Source organism: Phalacrocorax aristotelis, chromosome 23 (genome assembly GCF_949628215.1).
Source record: "Phalacrocorax aristotelis chromosome 23, bGulAri2.1, whole genome shotgun sequence".
NCBI lineage: Eukaryota > Metazoa > Chordata > Aves > Suliformes > Phalacrocoracidae > Phalacrocorax > Phalacrocorax aristotelis.
The window spans coordinates 3,778,684-3,803,713 of NC_134298.1; the positions used below are offsets into that span (position 1 = coordinate 3,778,684).

The following is a 25,030-nucleotide window of genomic DNA, read 5'->3' on the forward strand; positions in this document are numbered from 1 at the left end:
AGAGTGCTTGCTGAGCCTGTAGTGCCTGGACATCCGTGGTCACGAGGAGGACAGCGAGTGGTCGTAGGCTGAAAACCCCGGGCTGAGTTGCATTGCCAGGAAGAGTTACTAACCTTTGGCCTTTCTCAGCTGTACAAGCCCTGCTGTAACCTCTAGCAGCTCTTGCTGCTTGGAGTTGTCTGATGACTTATTCGTAAGACTTTGTGGAAGAAGAGCCGGGAGCTATAGGTAGCATTGCACAAATGCCTGCATATTTCAACACCAGACTGGTGCGGAGGTTACAGTACCGATGGCAGCACCAAGCGCCCAGCGCTGCCCAAATGTTTTCTGCACTTTTCTTGCTGTGCTTTGCTTGAGTAATCAGGACAATTCTCTGTTAGGCGTAAAATGAAAGTAAATGATTAGAATAAAGATGTGCTGAGCTACTTGACAAGACTTGAGTGCAGGGTACAGAATCTGTGGGTGTTTGGCACAGCCCCAGCACTGCAGATATTTTAGCTCTTGCTTATTTTTGATTCTGTTCAAGTATGACTTACCTTAAAAAAATTAACTGCAAAGTATCTGATGTTACACAACAGATACTCATAATGGGGAAAATGGCATGACAAAGCTATAGGCGCGAGTTGGAGGGCTCAGGTGGTGGTCTGAATTATCCGGGGTTCAACTCAGTCTGGAGCAGTCGGGCACTAGTTGGTTGCACACAGAGCGGTTTGTTCTGACAAATCACTCTCTTTCAGAGGAGAAACCCACAGAAAGGCTTCAGATAGCCACGCTGCCATCAGTTGCGTTCGCTTTTAATCCTTTTTAGATTTGAAAAGCAACTAGGAGGGGACGCTGAGGAAAGCAATAATGCTCCCAGAGGGATTTACGCATGGAAATCCTTCCTAGGGAGAAAGCAGCAGAGCACCTCTAGTACATCTCTTCCAGTTCTGTACCCAGCCCCGAAATTCCCTTTGCTCGGGATCTCGGCAAGACGACACGGTGACATAGAAACTGCATTCCATAGCTTTTTTTTTTGCATCCGAAGGGATGCATTCACTTCAGGTGAACGTTTCACTCACTCTGCTTCTGGCTAAAATAGCAGTGAAAGGGACTGAAAGCTGGGGCAGAGAGCCCTTCCCGTCCCAGGACACATTTTAATGCTGGCAGTTTGGAGATACTCCTGGGATCCGCTGCAGAAGCCTGCACACGGCGAGGCCGGTGGTAGCAGAGGCAATCTGTGGCTCTCTGGGGTTGCCTAGTGAAGTTGTAAGTCCCTGACCAAACTTTGTTTCTCAGTTGCAGGCCTAGGCTGCAGGCGTCACATCTGGACCAAGAGGAAGAAATGAGTCTGTCGTGTGTGGTCTGTTTTTAAGTATCAGTGCAAAAAACAAGAGATGAGAAAGAGGCAAGGGTTGGGATAATAACTGCCAGCAGACAGCTGGGCTCAACTGAAGTAAGGAAACCGTTAAAAAAGGAATTGCAGCATCAAAGCTTCATTATTCACTTTGTAAATTCAGCTCAAGTTATGTCTATAGTGTCATTTGTCCTGAAGATTTGGATTGCTGTGCCACATCGGAGAGTGCTAACGCCTCTAGCAGAGGGATCTGCCGCTGAACTGCAGGCATCTCTAGGGTGTAAAACAGCAACAGCTTGACGGCACTCAGCAGCAGTTCAGGAAAGCACAAGAAAGTTTTGGTAAAATAACAGAGCAGTTGGGCAGGACTGTAGGAAGGATGTACAAACAGAACACGGCGTAGTAGGCCAAGCAAGCTGCGTCGTGATCACGTTCTTGCCTCTAAGATACACGAGTCTGAAAAAAATTGCCATTAAGTGTTACCGGTGCTGCAGCAGGGTGAACGTACAAGCTCTGCAGATCTTTATAGCTATCGCCTGGTGACAGGAAGCTGCCAAATGAGAAGTGAGGTATGGTTTCAGTAAATGCTGAAGAGGAACAGTGAACATGATGAGCGTTGTCACGAAGGGAAAGACCCACACCCCCTTTGATAATAAGAAAATCTTTTTGAGTATAGCCCACACATGGTTGGGAGAGAGCTGCTTCGCTGGTTATTGCGAGCCAGATAGTTACGTCAGTGCACACCTACTTAACAATACCAGTTGGGTTAATGAAGGGAAGGTTACAGTTTGGTTCATATGCCTTTTGAAAAGTGGAATAAACAACGATCTTTATTCCCTTGGGAGAAAAAAAGTACGAATCCTGCCAGCTGGTTTGTAACATGAGAGTGCTTTACATGGTGTATTTTCACAGCTGTCTTATCAGTTTCCTAAAATGAATCAGGGTGGAGCAAACAGTTTAGGAATGTCATGAAAAAAGGATCTGGAGCTTTGCTGTGGTTCATGATAATGATGCCCTCTTGGGATCGTGTATCAGAGTTGGAAGATCCTACTGGAGATAGGAATAATACTTTTGAAATATTCTCACACAAAATTCTGCAGCTATTGTGCCTAAACTCTGGTGGAGACATCCTCTTCACGCTTTATGGCAGTTTCACTTGGAGCGGTTTTCAGGCGGGAGGCATTTCCACATCTCCTGCTGCGAGATTCACTTCTGCAAAACGTGGCGGTTCCTGTCACTGCAACTCGTGTCAGTGGGAGCTGAGGGATCTTAAAACTTTGTGGACCTGGGTGCGCGCTAGATCTTAGCTGGGATCATCAGCTCCTAAACCGAGCACTAAAGGTCAGGTCTTTCACCTGCTGAGGATGGTGGGAGAACCTGGACTGATTTCAGCGGGCTCAGTATCGTAAACTAAAATCCAGAAAAACAGGGAAGGAAGCGTTTCAGTTCTGTTACGTCCAGAAAAAGCTACTGCGCTGTTTCCCCTTTCCCCCCTCAAACCAGCGCTCTCATACAGCACTTTGGGTTTTGGTGTGGGCAAGCAATAAAAAAAGAAATCTGTACTGATTTATTGCGTGAGCTGCGCAGGAGGCATGCTCGGCTGGAAAAGAGTCTGACAGGACCTGTTAGCGCTGCTGGGGGTTAATGCAATACATGGGACTATTTTAGCGGTTTCCCTAAGTATCATTTATTCCATGGCTGCTAAGAGTTACGGTGTGTTTGACAGAAACAAATCGAGTGAACCAAAGCTTTTTCCTTTCATAAAAATGACTATGACCAAAACTGTACTCTTTAAAATACAGCATATTAAATCACCTTATCGAACTTCTGACAGTTTAATTTCAAGGAGACTTACTTATTTTGTTGGCTTGTGAAATACTTATCACTGCTTTAGAGCTCGTATTGCTCTGAAGACTTCCCAGGTGTGATTGTGAAGGTGAGCAATGTTATCTTCCTTACTTATACCTCGGGTGTCTGCTGCAAATAGTTTCATTGGCCTGCCAACACACGCGCAGAACAACATATATGATTTACATCAACTCTGTAGTGTCCTGAGTTAAATGTTTTAATGATCAGATTCGTGATCACCAGGGAGAAATGTTTAGAGTCAGTAATTTTCCATATACCTGAAAAGCTGAGGACAAGCTGATTGATAAAATAGTGATTTGCAGCAGGTCTCGTGTCTGTCTTCATCTGGTGTGCAAAACGCTGCTGCTCCCATTCCCGAGCTGCTTCTGTTTTCACAGCCCTGCGATGAATTTCACAGGGGACGTCCAAGCCGTTACCCCCGTACCCCAAATGAGGCCTAACTGTGTATCTCTCTTATTTGCGACAAATGCTTACTGTTCCTACAGGCCTCGGCTGCTGGCGACACCACGGTCTGTACAGGCAGACCGTTTCGGTGCTTCACCGTCCTCGCAAGTAGGAAATGAGTCCTCATTTCTCATCAGAATCATCCCGGCAGCTTTTTAAGCCCTTGTCCTGTTCACTGTCGTCATGGAGGACAAACGGGTCCTTGCGTCTCCTCTTGCCCCATGCATACGTGAAGGCTCTTGTCGTCACCTTTTCCTTAGGTTAAACTAATTTGCTCATTCTCTCGGGATAAGAGGATAGGCGGGAAGGCAGAATATAACACAGAAACTAGTCATTTTATTCTGGCACTTCAGTTTGGACGAGATTTATTAGTAGAAGCAATGCCTGTTTTTAAACTGATTGGAGTAATTAGGGCTGTGAGGCAAGTTTTTGGGGCGCACAACCTCTTTAACAGCAAACTTTGTGCTGAACTTTGCTGAAGTAGTAAAAGTTTAAAAAAAAAAACAACCAAAAACCCCCAAAACAAAAAACCAAAACAAACACCCCCACCCCCCCAAAATAGAAAAGCTGTTCTAATTTTTCCAGCTCTACTAGTTGCTATGGCCCTGAGCTTGTCCTGCTGTGTCTTGAGGCCATCACAGCAAAGCACCAGTCCATACATAGGATCCTTCTGGAATGCTGGAACATAACTACAAAGGATAACGTGCTGGAATTTTAATTAATGGACTGACAAACTGGAAATGTAGTTTTAGCTCCTCTCAGTGTATCTTTATTCGGGACCGCAAACATCACGTGTACTCCGAAATTGGGACAGCAGCCGCTGAAGGCAGCCTGAAGTAGCTGTGCCAAAGCTGTAGAAAACGATGTGAAGCTTTTCCTGCCCCAGGTGACCATCTGTCTGATGGCCGCCTGCAGACACGGACCGTGATCGCGTGGACTCCTAGAAGCCGCGCTAGGCTGGTTGTGGCACACCCGAATGGGGAAATACCCGAAGCTGGTCTTCTGGTTTGGCCTAGCGTTTGTCTGCAAAGAGCATGCGGATGCTGTAACGATAGCGAAGCGGAAGGTACAGCTCTGAAGGATCTTTGTTCGCAACTGAGTGCTGTCCGCCCTCTGGTAGGTGTGCCCCAGTGTGCCGGGGGTGCGTTATTTCAGTCAAGATGTTATCTTGATCGCGTGCAATCATGAACGCTCCCGGAGTGCCTCTCGAGGAAAACAGTGAGATTGGTGTTGTTGCTAAATTATGAGCCGCATCAATACGTCCACTCCTTCAAACTTGCAGTTACAGTTTGACATCCAATGCTCTTCTTTTAATAATGGGTGTTTTCTGTTAAACAGACACAGAATTCTGTACTGAGCTGTGTGTGTCTGGTCGGTGGATTAAGGAATCTCACTCAGCTACCTGTTTTGAAAAAGAAAACATGAGAAGGTATCAGGCAGCAGTTGAAAAGTTTTAGGGTAGGAAGAAACACTGGCTAGGCAGGGGGCATGATCGTCCTACTTAAAAGTGCTCTTTGCTCACTGCTGCCCAAACAGCACTTTAACGTCTGACACCCTTCTTTCACAGTGGCATTTGTTGTGCTGCACTTCTTGCTGAAAATCTCTCGAGGACAGTGGGCAAGAGCTCTGCGAAGGGTCTCTGACTGCACAGCATGAAATCCTTCTGGAGGTCAGTCACCTCCCGTGCTGGCAGACCTTTGGGCGCGGCGCACGGCTCATTGTCTCTCGGCCAGACACCTTTTCCCTTCATCTAAGTGTGGCTTTTTTTCCCCCCGTACTTCCATGTGCTGCAGGAGGGAAATGGAATGGCTGCGAGTTGCTTCCTGTTACAGGCAGGACCGTTTGATGTAGGTTTGATACGCTGAGACATATCTCACTGGCTCTTTGTTTCTATGTAGCCTTTAACGTTCTTTTTCTCAGGGTCCAAGGGAGTTTTGCGGTTTGGTTATCCGTATTTCTGAGGAGACAGAGCTCTGCAAGCCTAAAAAGTTTTGTCTCTGTTGGCTTCTCTTATTGAAAAAGCTAGAACCCGGGCATTGATTCTGAGATTCCCAAAATGCAGCTCCTTTCATGTTGCCTGGTCATCTCATTCCAGAACAGGTGTATACAGGAAAATAAAGCTATTTTCACTCATCCTGTTACTCGTTCCTTCTCTGAAGCCCTGTTAGCAAGCCCCAGTCTCAGCCGTTGCTCAGACGGAGGGCAGTGCTGACGCTAATGCAGCCCTGGTGGCAGAAGGGTTATAAAGCACGCATTTATTTAGATGTAGACAAACTAGAGGCAGTTATCCACAGCTCAAGGTGCTCTTGCCAAAAATTGCAAAAATTAAAGTTAAACAGCCAGCAAAACAGAAATCTTGCATTCCTTCTGCAGAAACCCAAATCTATTTCAAAACTCCCCGGGCTACAGAAATAGATACGCCTTTCATTAGCTCTGACGGGATGGCAGACCTGGAGTTCTTTTAGGCTGCTCAAGTGTGAAGAAAATTAGTATCTCACATTTACAAGATTATACTAGAATATTTTCTCCACAGGCATATACTTCTTAGATAACAAATATTGTAAGCAGTATTTATTTTTTTATATGGTCACACTTAATAAAATCCATCTAGGAGATGGTGTGATGGCATATATGATTTAAAAGCCCGAGTGTTTCTGTATCTTCCTGTAGGGATTCTGGCTGTTTTAGAGACAACATCTTGTTTATTACAGCCAAATTTTTTCTTTGCTGTTGTGCAAACTTCATGTCAGCTTTGCAGTACAAACATGGAAAACACAGAGTTGATTGAGGTTTTATGTGAATTTTTTGACTGCCTAGCTCACCAGAGAGGTTTGAACGAGTGGTTGTAATGCTAAGATGTAGCAAGGTGTGGATGTGACCAAAATGGAACTTGGCCTGCATTTCTGCAGCTAAGCCAGGAACGGTGATCCTGAAAAATCCCCCCTCCCCGCTTAGCTAACCTTTGAAAAACTTAAGATGGAAAAAAATAAACTAAGAAATAGGTGATTTGTGTTGCTATTCTTGAAATACCTCCAGCTGTGCTTCTGCAGAGGCACAGACCAACCCAGCCTTAAAGGGCTGGGCAGTTTGGTGCTTTTTATTTCTACTGAAGCCTGAACTAAGCGTGCCCGCGCGTCCCAGGCAGCATTGCAGAGCAAGCTCCCTGTGCTCCAGCAGGGTCTGGCTCCTCGCAAAACGCAGGGGAGGCTGCCATCGGTGGAGAACAAGGACGCTCTTTGCTGTCCTCTCCTCTGCCTCGGGAACTTCAGACCCAAGTACTGACTCGAAGAGGTCCCTCGCCTGCTCGGGTCCCCGCGCAGAAGGCACCCAGCTTGTATTGGTACGGCTGGAGCGTAAAGCCTTCGGGATCGCACGTGCCTCGGGAGGTCCTAAAGCCGCAGACGTTGTTGGCTGCCGCAGGGCTCGGGGGAAGCCTTCTGGCGCCTGCCCGTGCTGAGGCCTCCGCTTTTGGCCACGGTGGGAAACAGACCCTGCGCGATGGCTCTGCTCTTCCCACAGGTGGCTGACACCAGTTCTGGGTCGGACGTACATGACTAAATATTTAGACGCTCTGGCTCCTCTCTTCCTATTCAGGAGCTGGTCTTTTGCCGTTATCTCATTCCCTTTGACTTCTCAGCTCTGCGCTGGAAGTGTCAGATCCTCCCTCTCTTTCACAAACCTGTGTCTTGAAATCTGTTTTCTCTAGGAACGATGCGGGTACGTGTATCAAGCAGTTGACATCAGTTCTGAGAATATTTTCTTGTAGGTGGAACTATTATTCCTCCTTGGTGCTGTAAGTGTGTGCAGAGCCGGTGATATGCTATGCTAATGAGTTGCTGAAGGAAAACGGGAATTATTCTGTGTTCCCCTCTAGCATACGTGGTTTAAAAAGACTAAAGGGCAACAGAAGATAAGCAATTCCAGAAAGCACTTCTGCTGGAAGTAATGGAAGAGACAGGAGGCTACAGATTTAGATGAAAATATCTCTGGAAGATTTCCCTACTGTGTGTATTTGGGTTTTTAAAGTGCTTGTTGCACTGTGTTATGGGATGCCACTGTCCCGTGAGAGCACAGCCCGAGGGCTGCAGTGATAGGCGATGGCATATTCGCTCGCTCTGATCCAAGCTTAATTCCAGAAACTTGGCATCTTGTTCACCAGCTCTGCTAATAAATACACAGAAACACCAAACCAGAGCTACCTCCAATTTTTACTGACACTTCCTAGGTTGGATTCTTTCTATGACAATTTATTTTTTATACAAGTAATATTCTTGACTCGCAGCTGAAGATTACCCCGTTGCTTCATTTATTTGGTCATTACTCTGGCACCGCGGGCAGATGTGATGTAAAGCTCTTAACCGTTCTGGGGTAAGATGGAGGCAAGTAATCTGCACCCAGAAGGTTTAACAAAGCATCCACCCCAGGAGCGTAGGTACTTTTAATTAATTTAATTAAAGGGAACATTTTGTGCCGGACTAAAAAGATTATTACTAAATATTAGTTTTCTTAAAGGGAAATAAGCAGGTAAAACCCGAAATTCTGTTTGCCATTTTTTGTGCAAAAACCACGTTCATTTTTAGTTTGAGAAAAGGAGATTTGTCACAATTATATTTCATTCAGGGTGGACAATGAAGCAGTGCTGGTACGCTGACTGGATTGTTAGTTGCAATGCCTATTTTAAGCTATTTAGGTAATTTAAATAAATGTTTGATTTAGGTTTAACAGGTAGTATAGCTTTTCTCTTCTTGTGTGTTCCTTTTGCACCTGGTTTTCGGCTGACTGATCTGCAGGGGAGGATGAGCAAAACGTTTTGGTTTTCAGGTATTATTCCCAGAAGTCTCCTTTTTTTAAAAACAAAACAAAACAAAAAGACGCGGTAGTAGCGGGCTGGGGGGGGTTTCCAGGGCGGCGGGACGCGCCTGCCCGCTCGGGAGAGACGCGGGGCCGCGCCGCCCGCACGGGCGCGCCCGATCCGTTCCCGCCGCCGCCGCGACGCGCCTCGCTCAGCCCCGGGCCCGCCCGAGCGGGACCTGCAGGGGCGCGTTCGCCCCCCAGGCGCCGCTTTAACGCCGCGGCCCCGCTGGAGGCGCTGACAGATGCCGGAGCCGCTTGAGGTCCGTTCCCCGCAGCGCAGCCCGGCCCGCGGAGCCGCCCGCCGCCGGCTTTTCGGATAAACCCTTCCCACAGCATCGGCCGCTCCGCCGCCGCCCCGGCGTCCCTACCCGCAGCGAGGGCGGCCGGCGGGCGGGAACGGCTCCCTCACGGCGGAGTCCGCCCCCCTCAGAGCGGGGCTCCCCTCACGGCGGGGTCCGCGCCCGCCGCCGCCTCCCCTCACAGCGGGGTCCGTCTCCCCTCAGAGAGGGAGTCCGCCGCCGCCCCCCACAGGGCAGGTCCCCGCTGCTTCCCTGCCACAGGGACCCGCCCCAACACGGGCCCGGCGGCGCCCCCACAGCGCTCCCTTCCCGCCCGCCTCCCGCTAAAGTTTCACCCGCTCGCCGGGCGCGGGCGCTGCTCTGGCCACGCCGGCGCCCTCCCTCCCGCCCCCTGCGGACCGGGGCTTATCGCAGGCGGCGACCGCGGACGCGATGAAGGCGCATCCCTCCCCCTCCCTGCCGCCTTCCGCAGCGGCCGCGCCAGGTGGGAGCGGCGGGAGGGCGAGGGGCCGAACCGCCCCGCCCTTCCCGCGGAGACCTCCCCCGGCGCAGGTTACGCCCGCGCGGAGCGGGGCGCCCGTTTTGCATAGCCACACCCCCTCATGAATAACCGAGCAGCCCCGCCTCTCCCGCGCGGCTCGGGCTCACCTCCGAGCGCGGAGGGAGGGAGGGAAGGAGGGAACCCGGGGGCGCGCGCGCCCGCCCGCCGCTTCCCTTCCCCCTCCCCCTCCCGCCCGGGGGGCCAGCGCCGCGCGCCGCTCCCGCCCCGCCCGCTCCCCTCCCCTCCCGCCCCCCAGCGCGCGCGCCCGTGAAGCGGCGGCGCGCTCCGGAGCGAGCGAGCGCTCGAGCGGGGGGCAGAGGCGCGGGGGCCGCCGCTCCGCGGGGGAGGCCGCGGCGGGCGGCAGGGCGGGAGCGCGGGGCGCTGCGGCCGTCGGGCGGCGGGGGAGCGGCGGGGCCGGCGCCGCCGAGGAGGGGCGAGACCGGCCGCCCCCCGCCCCTCCCCGCCCCCTCCCCTGCGGGCGCGCGCTCGGCCCGGCGGCGGCTCCCGGCGCTGTGGTGAGAGGGCGGCGCCCCGCGCTCCTCAGCCGCGGGCGGCGCGTTCGTGAGGGGGCGCGGGCCGCCGGGGAGCCCCGCCACGCCGTCGCGCCAGGTAAGGGCCAGCGGCCGCGGGGCGCCGCGCGTCTGTCTGTCCGTCTGCGCGTGTCCCTGTGTCAGTCCCCACTACCCCCGCCGCCACCGGTATGGGGGGGACGGGACGGGGATACCCACCGAGCGGGGGCGACGCCCGGCGACATGTCGGCGCGCGGCGGGGAGGGGCCGGGGGGGCGGGCGGTGTCGGGGTGGAAATCGCGGCGAGACCCCCCGGCACACCCCCCCTCCGCCTCCGGTCGGTTCCGCACACGGGGCGGGGGGGGCGGGTACAGCTCCCGTGTCCGTGCCGGGGCGGTGGGGCGGGGGCGCGGCGCTGCCCCCCGCGGCGGGCCGGGCCCGGGCCGGCCGGCTCACGGCCGCCTTACGGCCGCCTTGCTCTCGTTCGCTGCCGCTCGGGAGCGCGGCGGGGGGCGGTGGCGTGCCCGGGCGCTGCGAGGCGGGGCCCGCACGGGCAGCGTGCAGGTGCCGTTCAAAAATTCCGTCTTTTCAATTAGAAATCGCCTATTTTTAAGAGCGCGGCGTTGCAATCTTAAAAGGTAAGTGCTATTTCGTGCGCAAATCACGTGCTGCGGAATTCAGAGGCATCCCTTCGAGCGCGGGGGGAGGCTGCGAGGAGGCGTTTTGCAGAACGGCCCCGTATTTACAGGGGCTGCGCCGCAGGTAGCGCACACGTGAGACGAGCCCAGCCGCCCGCCGCCCCCTCCGCCCGCCGCTCCCGCAGTGTGGAGGAAAGCAAGGGTTAAACGCCCTCCCTCCATCCCTCCCGTGGGGTGAGTAAGGAGTGCGGAGTCTAATGACACACGGTATCTTGCTTGTTACAGGCGTGGGTTGATTGTTGGGGGCTAAAATGCAAAAAAGAAATGAGAGATGATGAGGCAGGCAGCTTTGCTCAGATGTATGTTTTGCAAGGAAAAGACAGATTCTCATCCCCATTTGCGTTGGGAAGTTCAGGAGCATATGTTAGACGGTAAACTGATTTAGGGAACGATGCATCGATGTGGGATTAGGCTTTTATACAGGTGAGAAGGGCATAAGGAAAATGGAATATCTGGAGAAATTAAATTATGAAGGTTAATTAGTGCTGCTGGGAAGTGTAGCATAGCTACAGCATATGGAATGAAGGCACATTAATGTTGAATTGGGAGAAGAACGAGAAGAAATACAGCGAACATGCCATAGAGAGCAACAACATGGCCATGAAACCTTGCTTGCAGCATTTCTCAGGTTGGAGCTTGGAGTGATTTCTTCAAAATGCTACAGGCTGGGTGTTGTCTGTCTTATTTAATCCTCAACTTAAATACCAAACCTGCAACATCCATTCCTGATGTGTGAATTAAAAAGAAAAAAAGGAAGGAAGCTAGTGAAGTAAGTGCCTTTTGGCGAGAGCATACTGAAGAGCATCTCCTGGCTACAGTGACATGAGGCTTTCTTGCTGGAGCGGTGCGAGACACCTTAGGTTGTGGGTACTTTGAGTGGAGGTACACTAACAAATGTATGAGGAACGTGCCGTTGAATTATGAAAGTACGATATATTGCAGCTTGCCATAATCAAAATCCCATTTTTTGGCTCTGCAAACAAACTGGTGGGTGGGGGGTAGAAAAAAGCAGTAGTGCTTAGGCAAAGGCTATCTTAAGCTGTTTGAGGTCTGTGGCTGCTATGGCTCTGGGGCTTCTTAAAAAATAAACAGAGTACTTGGAGTTGTGCTGCTTTTTTGTAGTAACTCTCGCTAAGTGCATCATCCATACAGGAATGGCTGTGTGTGCTCCAGACTTGCCACTGTTTTCCTCTGAGTGGTGGGGAGCGGTAGGGCCGTATCCTGTCTGGATCTGGACTGTGGTCATGGAATATTGAAGCATAATCGCATGCAGGTTTACTCTTGTAATTACAGTGTGAATGACTGGTTACCACTTCAGTGTAACTGGATGACTAATCTGATTTTATAAAATAAACTCCTTATCAATATTGATTGCCTTGTAGCAATTCTTGTCTTGTTCTCATCCTTCTGTCTCCATTGGTTTTCCCATGATCCTGTGTGAGCTTGCGTGTTTTTAAATTGGAATACATATTCTGAATAAAAAATGTCTCCTAAGGTACCTAACAATTACATTTTAAAGTTTCAGGTTACATACATTAGATTTACTTTCAATTAAATCTTTAGAATATAAGTGATATAATGTTGTTGAGGAATCTGTGAGCGTACCTGTTACATGCATTGAAGTTTTAAAATATTAGGTTTTTTATGCCATGTTACAGGCAAGCATGCCTAACGTTCTGCTTGTAATTCCATTTATTACTATTAATGTGCATAAAGACAGACTGTATTAGGCCCAAATGTGGATCACGTACAGTATTATGCACTGTGTACACTGAGCTCTGCAGGTTTTGTTTTATATATATATCTATGGCTGTCTATATATATATATATATAGACACTCTACCTGCAAGGTCTTCTGCGGTTTGCGTATGACGCATTTATGTTTTATTAGTACAGAATCTTATATTTTCTCTGTTAACATCTGTATTATATTTTACTTTTTTATTAAGTAGCAAAGGGAACCCAATTAGAAGGCAGCCAGCAAATTCTAAAACAACCCCTTGTTACATTAAAAAAGAAAGTAACCTGCAACCCTCCCAAATTTGTGCATGGATTTTTATGTTTAAAAAAAAAAGTGTTCCTCTTTATGTTTTAACTAAATTTACCTTTTCTAGAGGTGGTTAAACTTGTGAGGTTTAGTAACACCTCTAATTCCACGTTGTGAAATGTTAAAAAAACACTTTTGCTTTCAAAAGTTTTTCAAAAAAATTCCCTATTTCTGTCTTGATGTATAAGCCATGAGTATACACATCGGTTCTTTGTCTTTAAACTTCTGAGCCTGAATTTTCATTAAAGCAGAGTGGTTCGACAAGATGACTTCCCTTGACATCCAGACAATAAAATGGCTCTTAACTAGTTTCTTTACAAGATTGAACTGATTTTAAGAACTGATGCAAGATCAGTGACCTCTTGTCTCGCTTCTCCCCCCCGCAGTGGTGCGGCGTTGTAGCCCTCTCATTTGTACCAAGTTAAATGCTTGAGCAGCTGCTGGGTGAATGAAAACTGTTTATTTTTGCAGAGTTCATTTCTAGCTGGATCAATAAACTGATCTTGACCTGTTGAACATGAGGGTGACAGGAGGAGGATGCAGGAGGATGAAATAGAGTGGGTGGATCTGCCCTTCGTGGCAGCCGTGAGCTCTTTGAGCGGGCGATGCCACTTATGAACTCGTGCCTGGAGTACTTGCACAAAACCTTAAAAATGGTACCTTTCGATGTACAGTGAGTGCCTCTCCCTGAGCGTACGTTTTGTTTGTGCCACGACACAAAGAATGCTCACAGCCTTAGAGCTGTGCTTACGTTGTTAATTGTAATCCTTGTGGTCAGCCTGATGAGCAATTTCAGGTTGTCTTGCACTTTGCTGCCAATGTAATAAATAGGTGCCAACCTCTAGGAACACTTTCCAGCATCTGTAGGATGTGCAAAGGCTGCGTGGTCGTACAGGGCCTCGAGACGTTACCAGGAAGGTCTGTGGGAGGTTGCCACAGTGTTCGGCGAGAGCAGAACTGAGCCTGAGGGTTGTTTCTGACATGTAATTTGAAGTCTTCACCTTGGAATAATGTGTTCATGTTAACTTCAAGGTGGAGAGTGTGCCTGTTGGGTTCGCTGGAGATAAATTGGTGTTTAAAGCTCTCTGCATCTGCAAATATTCACAGGGGTGAAATACGTCATTCACCTCTGGTTTATTTGTCAGCTGGTTTTTATAAGCTTTAAAAACAAATTTGAGTTATGTTCTGTAGAATTATTCCAGTCCAGTTATTTTATGGGACTAAAATGCAGTTGTTTGGTTTATATTTATTTAAAAAGTAATTACTTTAAATTAATTAGAGAAGATTGTGGCTTGCTTTGTGTACTTACATTAAGAAGGGAGAAACTGGGCATTTAGAGCCCAGTCTAGAAATTGTTCCATGTGAAGCTGTTGCATCTAGTTCAGTTTGTTGAGGTTTTACTTAAGCAACCTGTGACGAAGGGATCTGGTTTAATGATGAGGGTGGTGGAGAAATGGGAGAGGAATTGAGGTGTTTGTCCTAGTGTGGAATCAGCTGTGGGATTCTGATGAGAGAGCAGATGTTACTTTGCTGGATGTTTTGGGAGCTGTGGTGATGGAACCCTGGTGTTTCACATCTTCAGGAAAAGAAACCTTGGAATAATCCATAGAGGTCCTTGAATAGTCTGGTTTTCTTCCTGGGCAGCATTTATTACCTATCTTTGCAAAATGCGTAAAATAAGTTAATTTATACTGTGCTATGAGAAACTCCATATTGAAAATACTCCTTAAGAGAGCATTAATTAGTAATGATATAACATAAAAAGTACAGTATGCTTTTTTGACTCAAATTTGGTTGCATGCCACGTTGCATGATTGTTTGATTTCAAAGGAATCATCACTCTTATTCATGGTGTTTATAAAATACCCGTAATAGTTGGGTTTATATATATTCTGCATTAAGCAAATCTTGGTCTGAGTTTTGCTTCCTCAGTAATTTTTAAAATTTTTTGGTAGAGCTTTTTCTTGCTCTGAGTGGAGGGCTTATTTGCTAAAAACGTTGCTTTTCTGGAATTTAAAATTTGAGATTGTTTTTTTTTTTTTCCCTTCCCCTCCCACCAACCCTGTTGCTTCATAAAGAAGAGAGTTGCTTAGCTTTACTGAAGAAGTAACCTTAGGTAGTAATCCTTAAGAGCCAGTTTGGCAAAGGCACCCATAGATACTTCAGGAACATGAGGAATCCTGGTGAGTTCATGTTACTATTCCTATGCAGGCAAGTCTCCGCATGCCACCGCCTTCTCGAGCCGGGGCCCTCGCGCTGATGGGGAACGATGCTGTGTGAGCTAATGGGTAGGGAAGTAATCTGTTAGAGTGGTGTTCTCTTTTGAACTGGCATAACTAATGAAGAGGGTGATGAATCATGCATATTGACATTTCAGCTATTACCAGTGTTTGTTATTTATTTGTCCTTTATGGAAAGAACATATTGGTGACTGAAGGAGTATCTTCCAGAGCAGACCGATAGCTCTGTGGTCTGAAGGCTGGAGTTGCTGTTAATTTTTCTGTTTGGCTGGGGAGTGACTTGTTGGAGATCTTTCATACTCATAATTCTGAAGTCTTTGGAGCAACTTGTTGCTCACTAGTTGGTTGGTTTTATTTAATGAGGAGGAATAAAGTGGTATATGTCCAAAGTGAAGATCCTGGCATGTGTTAATTATCCTTTCTTGCGCCACAAGCAGTTCCATTCATGTTGCTCCATTGCACGTAAGGTAATGAAAAGTCATCTGATTCGTATTTCTGACCTTCTTATGCTGATCAAAGCAGAGAGAGCTCAAAGCTATGTTTGTTCCTGTGCTGAGCTGTAAGTGTATGCAACTAGCAAATGTGTGTCTTCCACCATCCAAGCCTTTCCAAAGCCTCGGAAGATGGAGACGAGCTTTCTCGCTTCTTTTTCATGAAGTTCTTTAATCTGGAAGTTTGTGATCATTTCTTTTAGAGGAGGTTGCATGTCAGGCAGCAGAGGTGTGGCCACCGTGACGAGTTATTTGTCTTTATGTCCTCTTTTCCATACCTTCTGGTTTTTTGCCATTGCAAGAGGTGACTTGGTTTTCAGAGATCAATGACACTTTGCTGTTTTTTCCCTGTGTAATACTTAAAACCTGAAGCTTTTATAAATACATTATTGATGGAATTCATCTGAATAGTTGAATGGCATCTTTTAGCCTCCTCTGTAGGGGATATTTTTAAGATTAAAATATGGAATAACTTGACAGAGCAGTTGAGGTAAAATTCCTAAATAACAGTGAATAGGGTAAATGTGTGGTGTTTTTTTTTTTTTTTTTCCTCTGAGTCCATCATTTAATGGTGAATATTCTGTTGTCTAATTTTTACTTACATCAGCTTTAATTACTAATTATGATTGAATTGTAGTGATCTCAAATTTGAGATTTGTAATGATCTCATTAATGAAAAGTGTTTTGGATAGGTGAGTTCTTATTTGCAATGGAAGTCACACTGGGAATTTGTTATTAATTAGTGAAGGTGAGAAAAGAGATGGTTAATTTGTATTTTATGATACAGGGCTCTTCCTATTTACTTCTGAATGTTTTAGTTGTTTATTTCATTTTTACCTTTGTGCCTGTATAGTTTCCAGGGCAGGTAGAATAATATTTTGGCAGATGCCTGCTATTTTTCTGTATTCTGATTATTTAAGTAAAATGCTTTTATAAAGCAGTCAGTAGGAAACATCACTCCTGCAATTTATATTTTCTAGATGCCTTAACAAGTGAGGTTTGTGTGTATGTGTGTGAATGGCTCCCCCCTTTCTATGTGGTTTTTTTTCCAGCTGGCTGTCTTAAAAATTAGGATTTCTTTCTTAGTTTGGATGAGAAACTTGATTAATGCAGTTGAAAAAGAGAACCCATCAGTGCATGTGAAAAGTATCAAAATTAAAGACAATGTGAAATATCTCTTCAGAGTGGGAGTATGAATATTTATAGTGCTGTGGTTCCAGAACGCTGTTGTCTGTTGATTCCAATTGCTGAAAAGCATTAACTGATACTCTTAAAAGTGTCTTAATAGTCGTAACCTGCAAACAATTATGGTCTCTCTGGTTCACTGCCACTCACCTTGATGGTGATCTGAAGTTCCTTGCAGGTGAATTTTCCATCCTTGAATTGCAGAGTATTCAGCTGATTGAGCGAGGACCTGTGGTCAGTGTTTCAATGGTTGGCTTAAACATTGGTAAGCTGTACTTATGGGCTCTTATTTCATGCTTAGCATTTTTAATGGGCTGCTTCTGCCTGAGTTTGTGAAATAATAATATTTCCAATGAAGTCAAGGAGAAAAATACAGGGAGAACTGGGAGAAGACTACAAGGATAAACAAATGTGAATTGAGTAGCCTCCTGCTTGTGTATCTAGAGGTATAAATGTTAGAGGATTTAGAATCTTTCTGCAGTTGCTAAATGGAAACTGGTTTATTAGCTTTGTTTTTTTTGGGAAACAAAATAAAGGCTTATGTTCTGTTGCTCTTTGGAGAAGTTCTACCTGTCTCTGCCGTCGCCCAGCTGTTGATTCTTGCTATTGTCATTCCCCCTGCTGGAAGTGGCTGGTCTCTCAGCTGTTCTGAACCAGATGTCTGGGTGTAAGGCAAAAAGGTAATCCCATTCCACCGCCTTCCTCCTGGTGTTCCTGCCCTGACATTGTTTACTGGTGGTGCTGATCAGGTGGAGTGAACAGTCCTGTTTTGTCCCACCAGTTTGGCACAGCAGACTCTGTGATGACTTTTTCCATCAATAAAAACGAGCTTCTGCCATCTTCATGGGTTGTAATCCCATGAAGTTAGTGTTTTTAATGAAGAAATATTATTAAAAAGTAAATGAACGATATGCAACCAGAGTGCAAACAGATAAACAACTTCCTATCCTTCAGAGGTACTACGGAATAGAATCCGGAAGGGTTCTGAGGGCGGAATAAACCCCAAGTAAAATATCATGGGGATAGATTTTAAAGTACGTGATGCTTGGAGGAAAGAGCCATAAGGAAGTGTGTGTCCGGCTTTTATGAGAGTTGTAAAACAGACCCTGGGGAGGGGTGCAAATCTAAGTGGATATAGTGATTTGAATGATCCAAATAAGTGTGGATTTTGCTGGCTCGCCCCAAGCTCGCAGGCCACAGTGTTCTTCATGTGACTTTATTTTTAAGTGTGTTTGCAAAATGATATGGGTTCAGGCAGTTATTCTGTGCATATAGCTGCCTGTTGCTTGATCTGTTATGTTCTGTAGTTGCTTAAGTTGGGTTCTAATGCTTCTTATCTCTTCTAGCAGCTTTTGCATTTCTAAATAATCTTAGTTTAATAGCTAATTTATATTTTATGAAGGCAGAAATCTCCCATCTGCTAATTTAATGGAGATTTTTTTTTCCTTTTATTCAAATAATTCTTTCCTATTTAATTTTCAGTGTAAGATTTTATTAGAGGACCCCAACTCAATTTTTGGCTGTTTCACACAGTTATTAGGACGAGGTACTCAGCTTCACAGTCGGAACATTAGTGTGTGCTTGAAATCGTTGTGAGCGGCTTTCCATTGGCACCAACCCTTGGTTAACATGTGGGCGTGTGTCACGGTGTCCCTTGCATTTTGTCGTCAGAAGTGGGGATTTAGTGTAACAGGCAACATTAAAGAAAGGGATATGGTTCTTTAAAGGCCCAAGCTGTGATTGAGCTACATATGCCCACCCGCTTTCTCTTCAGACTGGTAATATTATCTGTCTTGATTTAAAAAAAATAAGGAAAACGCAATGCTGACAGCAGGCAGTGCTCCTACACCTCCTCAGCAGAGGTGGAATATACCATCTGGCACTATGTGGGTAGGAGTTATCCCAAAAAGTAATAACAGTGGGAGTTCTTGCCAGTTACAAGTTGTGATCACAAGCCAAATGGTGTAGTTCTAAATTAGTGTACGTTTCCAAAGAGAAGGAGATGCAAGTATTTATTTTTGCAAACTTGAGAAGTATTTTCAGTCGTGGGGGTCTGTGCTGAGGTTTTAGGTGCTAGCATTTGAAAGAAAGTGTGAGGGGAGTAAGTCAGGGGAATATGGGCTGTGATGCCTGCTAGACCATCTTCTAGGCACTAAAAAGAGCTGGATTTTTTTTCTTTTATTATGTAAGCCTCAACGTGGTTAGTATGTGCAAGGCTGAAACTGAGGAATTACTTTAAAAGAATGCATAATGGAGTGGTCTGTTGGTTTGATTTTGACTTTGCCAAATGGGAACCGAAAGATCCCAGTTCTTCATCTTTTGGCACTACTAACTAGACTTGAGCAAATTGCTGCTACCCACTGTAAGAAGATGAGAAAAAACTTTGTAACTAGGTGAAAAATTCCCTATATTGCTTTTAGTAGCGCTTCTGATATGGTGGCCTATATTTTTGTCTGAAAAGTTAGACGTAGCGTAATCAGAACTGCTGTAAAGTGTACACAGAACTGGTGAGCAGGTTGCTTAGTAACCTGGATGATAGAATTGGGAGTGTACTAGTTAAACCTGTGGATGACATCAGCTTTCAAGGGGTTGCAGGGATAGGAAGAAAGGACTAAATTCAAAAGGATCTCGAGAAATCAGAAACTTATTATATGAACAAATTAATTTATCAGAGTTTATTCTGAAAAAAAAAAGAATGTTCAATAATATAAATACAGGAAAACAGGAGCGGAGGAGTTTGGAACATGCAAGCTCTGTAAAAGGTCCAGAATAAAAATTGAAGAACCTCACTGTCATTTGCATCCGTGCTTGCGTGCACATGGAGCAAGGGAAATCCAGAGGGAATTGTGAATTTGTGACTTCTTTCAGCTGTGGATTCTTACTGCAGACTTGCTCAGACCTTGAGAGTACTATGTATCGGTGCAGATAAAGTTCATGCACAGACACAGACAGGTTTTCAAAGAGGTCTTTTGTTGTTCTTAAGTTATTTGGGTAGATGATTTAGCTGCTCTTACATCAGCATACTTTGTCTCTCTGCTAGGGGACTCAGCCAATATCTTTTTCCTGTGTCCCCCACCCGGCATAGCTATAACTACAGGGGTCCTCACCAAGCAGACAAGCTTTGCTTTGGACTCATTTCTTTGTGAGTTTGTTTTTTTTTTTTTTTTCCTTACCGCTTTTGCCTCTTGTAAACGTCCCTAAGACTACCTAACAAATCTAGTCAATAAAGACTTTGAGTGTACAGAATGTGTTCATAGTCCTTGCAGTGAGTTAGTTTTCCATGTTGCATTGCTGTAGTTTTGATCTTTGGAAACAGATCAGCACTCAAGTTGGTGGATGAATCCACCAGACTTTTAAAGTGAGTTAGTGAGCACCTGGATATTGCTTGCTTAATCTGTTTACCAAACTATTTATATTCAGAAATACACTTTAAGTCGGATGTGAAGGCACCCTATCCGAAATAGTTGCCTCAATTAGATATTTTCGTGAGAGACTTCAGCATTCACATAAACCAAATCTATTCTATGATTTTTACATATCTGATGTAACAGTGTATTCTCTTATATTTCTTGGTGACAATTAAAATTTTTCATTAAAGAAAGCTGTTGCGATTAACTTCAAACTCTTGCATCACGTTTGTCCTCATAGACAAACAGTTTTGCAGTCAGAAAAGCAGATCAGGCACTACGATGGGCTGTGATGGCCTGCATGTGCTATGCTTTTTTTGCTTAGTCAAGGTTTTTCACCCCAGCATAAACACTGAAAACCATAGCTGCAAGTTAACATTCTTCATAAATGGGGGTGAATGAAATGTCTCTCCAAGCTTGGATAAAACCATCTTTAAGGAAAGGTCAGGGCATGTGACAGAAGATTATTTAGCTATTCATCGCTATCAGAAAACTGAATAACTAAAAATCTTCCAAGTGATGGGTTTGTCTTTGCAATGACTGTGTTTTACATGAGTATGGTTTGGGCTGGTTTTCTTCAGTTTAAGAGCAATACTATATGCAGGGTAAATCTTGTCATATTATTATCCATGTATCTCTGGATACACTAGAGCTGCCTCTGGCGTACGTGGGGGATTTACCCTTCTCGGACGTCCCATGCTACCACCTGTGTTCTTGCATCTGATGCGTGTAAGTGCTCACTGAAATCTGCAGTTTAGGACTTTGGGCAGCTTAAGTCTATACTTGTCAAGCCTCTGTACTGTAAATCCCCAGATTTATAGCTGGTGGCAGTTTGCTCATAGTCTAGACACTCTTGCTGAACTTCTGTGTGAAGCTAGACCTGGCTGCTTACATTCAAGAAGTCGTCTTTCTGTATTGTATTTAAGAGCTTATCCATATGCTACAAGCTCTGAGCGCAGGAAGTCTGCTGGCAGCAGTCCCGCTATTCCATATTTCAGGCTCTTTGTGGATTGTTGGGGGGGGGGATAAAGCATGACAAGTTGTTGGCTGATTGATTTCTAGGTTAATTTTGCGAGAAAATTTGAATAAATATTAATGTTCAGTGTAAGAAGTGATGCAGCATGACTGGTTCTGGTGTGAACAGCAGGATGTGATGAGAAGAAAGAGCGAGCGGTGCATGGGGGCATGGGGGTCAGTCTGATGGAGAACAGTCTCCACTTTGAGCCTCTGTATCGCTGCTATTTGGGAGCGGAAATAATGGCTGTTAGTTGGAGCGGGTCAGAAAGCCACGAGAAACTGTATATGTATTTCCTTTTGACAATAGATGTGCTTTGTCATTTATCGTTTATGTCATTAAAAAGAACATCTGATTTTTGCAATAGTTTGGGTCAAGTAATAATTTTGATGTGTTGTCGTATTTTAGAACTTTGTAGGAGCAACACATAAAACAATGCTTTCTCACTTACACACACCTCCCGCCCCCCCCCCCCCCCCCCAAGACACCTCTCCGAGAGGAAGCAGTCATTTTGGTTTCACATAGGTTGTATATGTAATGACCAAGTTCTCTGTAAGAAGCAAAACCCAAATCTTGAAACTCTGGCTGGCAAAACTATGGCTGCAGTGAAGTATTTATTTCCTGACTGTCAAGGCTGGTTTTGTTTGTGGGACTTCCCAAACCTGGGCTAAACTTTGAAATGGTTTTGGTTTTCTGAATATTTTTATGTTGTGACACCAGCATAAAATGGAAGCCTGAGCTGAAATTTGTTCACTTGTGTCCATTTTCTTCTTCCTAATGTAACTGGGTTATGACAGTTTACTTGGATGCTTTGACGCCTAAAAATGCTTATAGGTGCTGAAGCTATAACTTACCAGTATTAGGCATTGATTAAAGTAATCCAAAAGAATATCCCGTATTTTGTAAACAACAACAGAAGGAATAAATTCTGGAGCCTTTTCTAACTCTGTACCAGGGCACAGAATCTGGCTCCAACACTCCAGTGCATGGAATAATAGATGTGGTTAGACCAACCTCGGAAGAGTTTAAAAAAGAAGCCAACAGTAACATATATAATGTTATATGTAAAATAATCTTGGATATATCTTAGTTGTGTTTGGGAAAAAGTAGCTTTTAGTTTGATGTAGTAGCTGCTTGTGTACATTAAAGCAAATAACATCGTTTTCAAGTTTTCTGGAGTGCCTGTGTAGGAAGGAAAGTTCAGTCTCAGTCTGGAATAATTTCAGATAATTCAAAGGAACGACATAATTGTTATGTAGGAGGATTTTTTGTGTGTGTGTTTTTTTTTTTTTTTTTTTTCTAAGATGCTCTGTAACACATCATTAAAATGTAACTGAAAAGACCCCCGTAGAAAGCACTGGGTGTCAGGGTGCTCTCTTGTAAAAGGCTGAGTTTACAATCCTCCATGTTTGTTCCTGGTGTCAGTTGTTGCATCTGAAGTGCTTGTGCTAATGGGAGTTGATCCACCTTTTTTTTTTGTTCTTGATAAAAACACAAATAGGAAATGATTATTAAAAGTATAAATACTTTGTAAAATTTAAGTTCATGATACTCTTCCAAACCAGAAACCACTTAAAATATTAATAACTTTGTTTGCATGTTTGATGTGCCTAGTTAGATTGAAAGCTTCAATATTTATAGTTGGTTGCCTTTTAGATAAAGGAAAGAAGTCTCCAGGTTTCATATTGTGTTATTTGTATACCTCTATGAATTCAGCATTTTCTTTTAGGAAATTGCTTTTCTCCGTCTGCAGCTTGCTAGCAGGGCTTTACTAAATAATGTTTAGAGTGACTGTAGGCAAAAATATGAAATGCTTTGGAAATATTATAAGAAAGCTAGAGAGGGAACCTGGTATTTTTTCAAATGTGTTTTGTTTGCTTTTTCTACTAGGGCTGTGTTTACCTCTGGTATAGATATCAGATGGCGAGCTTTTGCATATTACTCATTATAGGAACATCAGGTTGATTTTCCTTCCTTTATTTGTGCTCTTCCTCTTCCTCCTCCCTCCCCCTTCTCATCCTGCTGTTGTTTTATCTTTGCAACATTGTTGAATTTGAGTAGCGGGGCCAGAAATTGATCTCTCGTCCCTGGAGCATAGCATGAGCTGTGTGCTGGTTTTGAGCAAAGGCTTGGGTAGGATCTGATTAAAAACACCATTGATTTCTTTTCTGTTCATGTGTGGGGAAATCTTCTGAAGTGCAACTTTTAGTATGAAATGAAGTCCACCGCCTTTTCACGCTTAAGCAATTTTTATGATGCTTCTCATTAGTAATGGGAAGGAATTAAGTAAATGACCACACACATGCACGCTCCTTACCATTTCTCTTCTCCATCAATGTGGAAAGCTTGCTGTAAGCTTTTAGATCATTAAAAATGGGCAAAAGCACCCATGAAAAATTGTTTCTACCAGGTCTTGAGACAATTAGTAATTGTACGGGAAGTCATTCTTCTTGCAGAGAGCTGCCAGTCTTTGCTGGTGTAGAGGACTGGGAGGCCTTGAGCGGTGTGTTTGCTGTCGCAGCATCGCATTACAAAGCAACTTTGGGCTGAGCAAATCTGTGCTGCTTGTCCTTTACCCTGTCAGCTGCAACAGATAGAGCCTCCCAAACAGATGTGGGGTTGGCAGCCCCATTCCAAGGGGATCTGTTTTCTGGGGGCTCTGACTTCTGCACTGTGTCTTTCAGTAGGCTGGAAGATCTTTCTCAAGAATGTCAGCCTCCGTGTTTTTCCACTGTCCCTCGGTAACCTTACCTCATGAGATCCAGTGCACGTCGTGGTGAGCCTGGGTCTGCGCCCTGCCGAGTGGTCAGCAGGTTGCCGGAATAGCAGAGTGACGTTATTTGCTTTTTCCTTGCTATGAGTTACTGATGTGTAGGTGATTAGATCTGTAAATATCAGGTTTTATGTTTCTCAAAAGTGTCTTGTGAATTCTGAGGAAGGAGGAAGATGTGAAAATAAATTATTGGAGGAGGAGAACTAAATTAGTCAAGATGAAATTGAGAAACAGAACAGCAACAAGATGTTTCGGAATTTGTAAGTGTGCTTCCTGAATAGAAAATTGCATGTAAATAAGTATGCGGATGGGCTGGTGGGAAGAGTAACTGGAAAGTGGTGAACTTAGTAATAATATATTTTGAAAAGCTTGTATGAAAAAGGCTACCGATCTCATAATGAAGAGGTTAGAGATAACAAAAGCTTATCTGAGGATTAAGACTGACTTGGTTGAGAGGTTTAAAAGTCAAACAGGATTTTGACACATTTATACCTGTGCTACTGCCCATGACTGGCAACTTCCTTCTGAATAGAACCAGTAATTGCACTTAGGGTGACTGGTTGTCCAGAGGTGGATGAGCCTGCAGCTGCTTTTTCTACTTGAATGCACATATATTACCCTTTCATGACAGCTTGGATTAAAGATTTTAAAAATAATTATTTAAGTATTCAAAGAAATATGAGGGAAAATATTTAAAATATTATTTAATATTGAGCATTTCTATCAGCATTGTGTATGTGGGGCAGTGGGTAAGGGGAGTAGGAGTGTTAGTATTAATGCAGCTAGGAGTATTTCAGAGAGTTGTAGGGAATGTATTTGTTCCAGATGAATATCAGCCGATATTACAGATGCATTTCTTTTATCTGCGAGGCTGACAAACTTGAGATTGCACTGGAATACGAAGCAGCATTATTTCTCTAGACATCCTGGTAGTAAAGAGATTCTATAGGCCATGTTTTGCTCAAAGCAGCGTCTTTTCAGTGGATTTTCACATAGGTAATTATTTGTTTGGTATTTCAAAGCTGGTAAATCTTCATGACGGTATTTTTTTTTGAAGTTGTCCTGAATTTAATGTATTGTTCAGGTATATCTGTGTTAAAACTCTGTGACTAGGCTGATAGCAAACTTTAATAGAGAATCCAACATAATTTCCCTTTTTCTAGCAAACTGATCTACTCACTTTGTTTAAAATTTTGTGTGTGTGTATATATATGTGTATGTATTTATAGCCATAACTTATATTTCACTGTAGACTTGGAAAAATGTAGCAAGGGCACATTTCGAGAGGACTAAATAGCGCTTCTTAGATGGCAGTGTGGAAT

General features: G+C 44.9%; 1 protein-coding gene across 12 annotated transcripts in view; it reads left to right on the plus strand.

The window, feature by feature from the left end:
• Positions 1 to 9,563: 9,563 nt before the first annotated feature.
• TANC2 (tetratricopeptide repeat, ankyrin repeat and coiled-coil containing 2) overlaps positions 9,564 to 25,030 on the plus strand; it is a 254,383-nt gene continuing 238,916 nt past the window's right edge. For 7 of the 12 annotated variants that reach the window (XM_075117247.1, XM_075117254.1, XM_075117253.1 and 4 more), the window contains exon 1: positions 9,564 to 9,952. The gene's annotated coding sequence lies outside the window, so the exon portion shown is untranslated. The remainder of the gene's footprint in view (positions 9,953 to 25,030) is intronic. The other 5 variants (XM_075117250.1, XM_075117257.1, XM_075117258.1 and 2 more) reach the window with 2 other exon arrangements.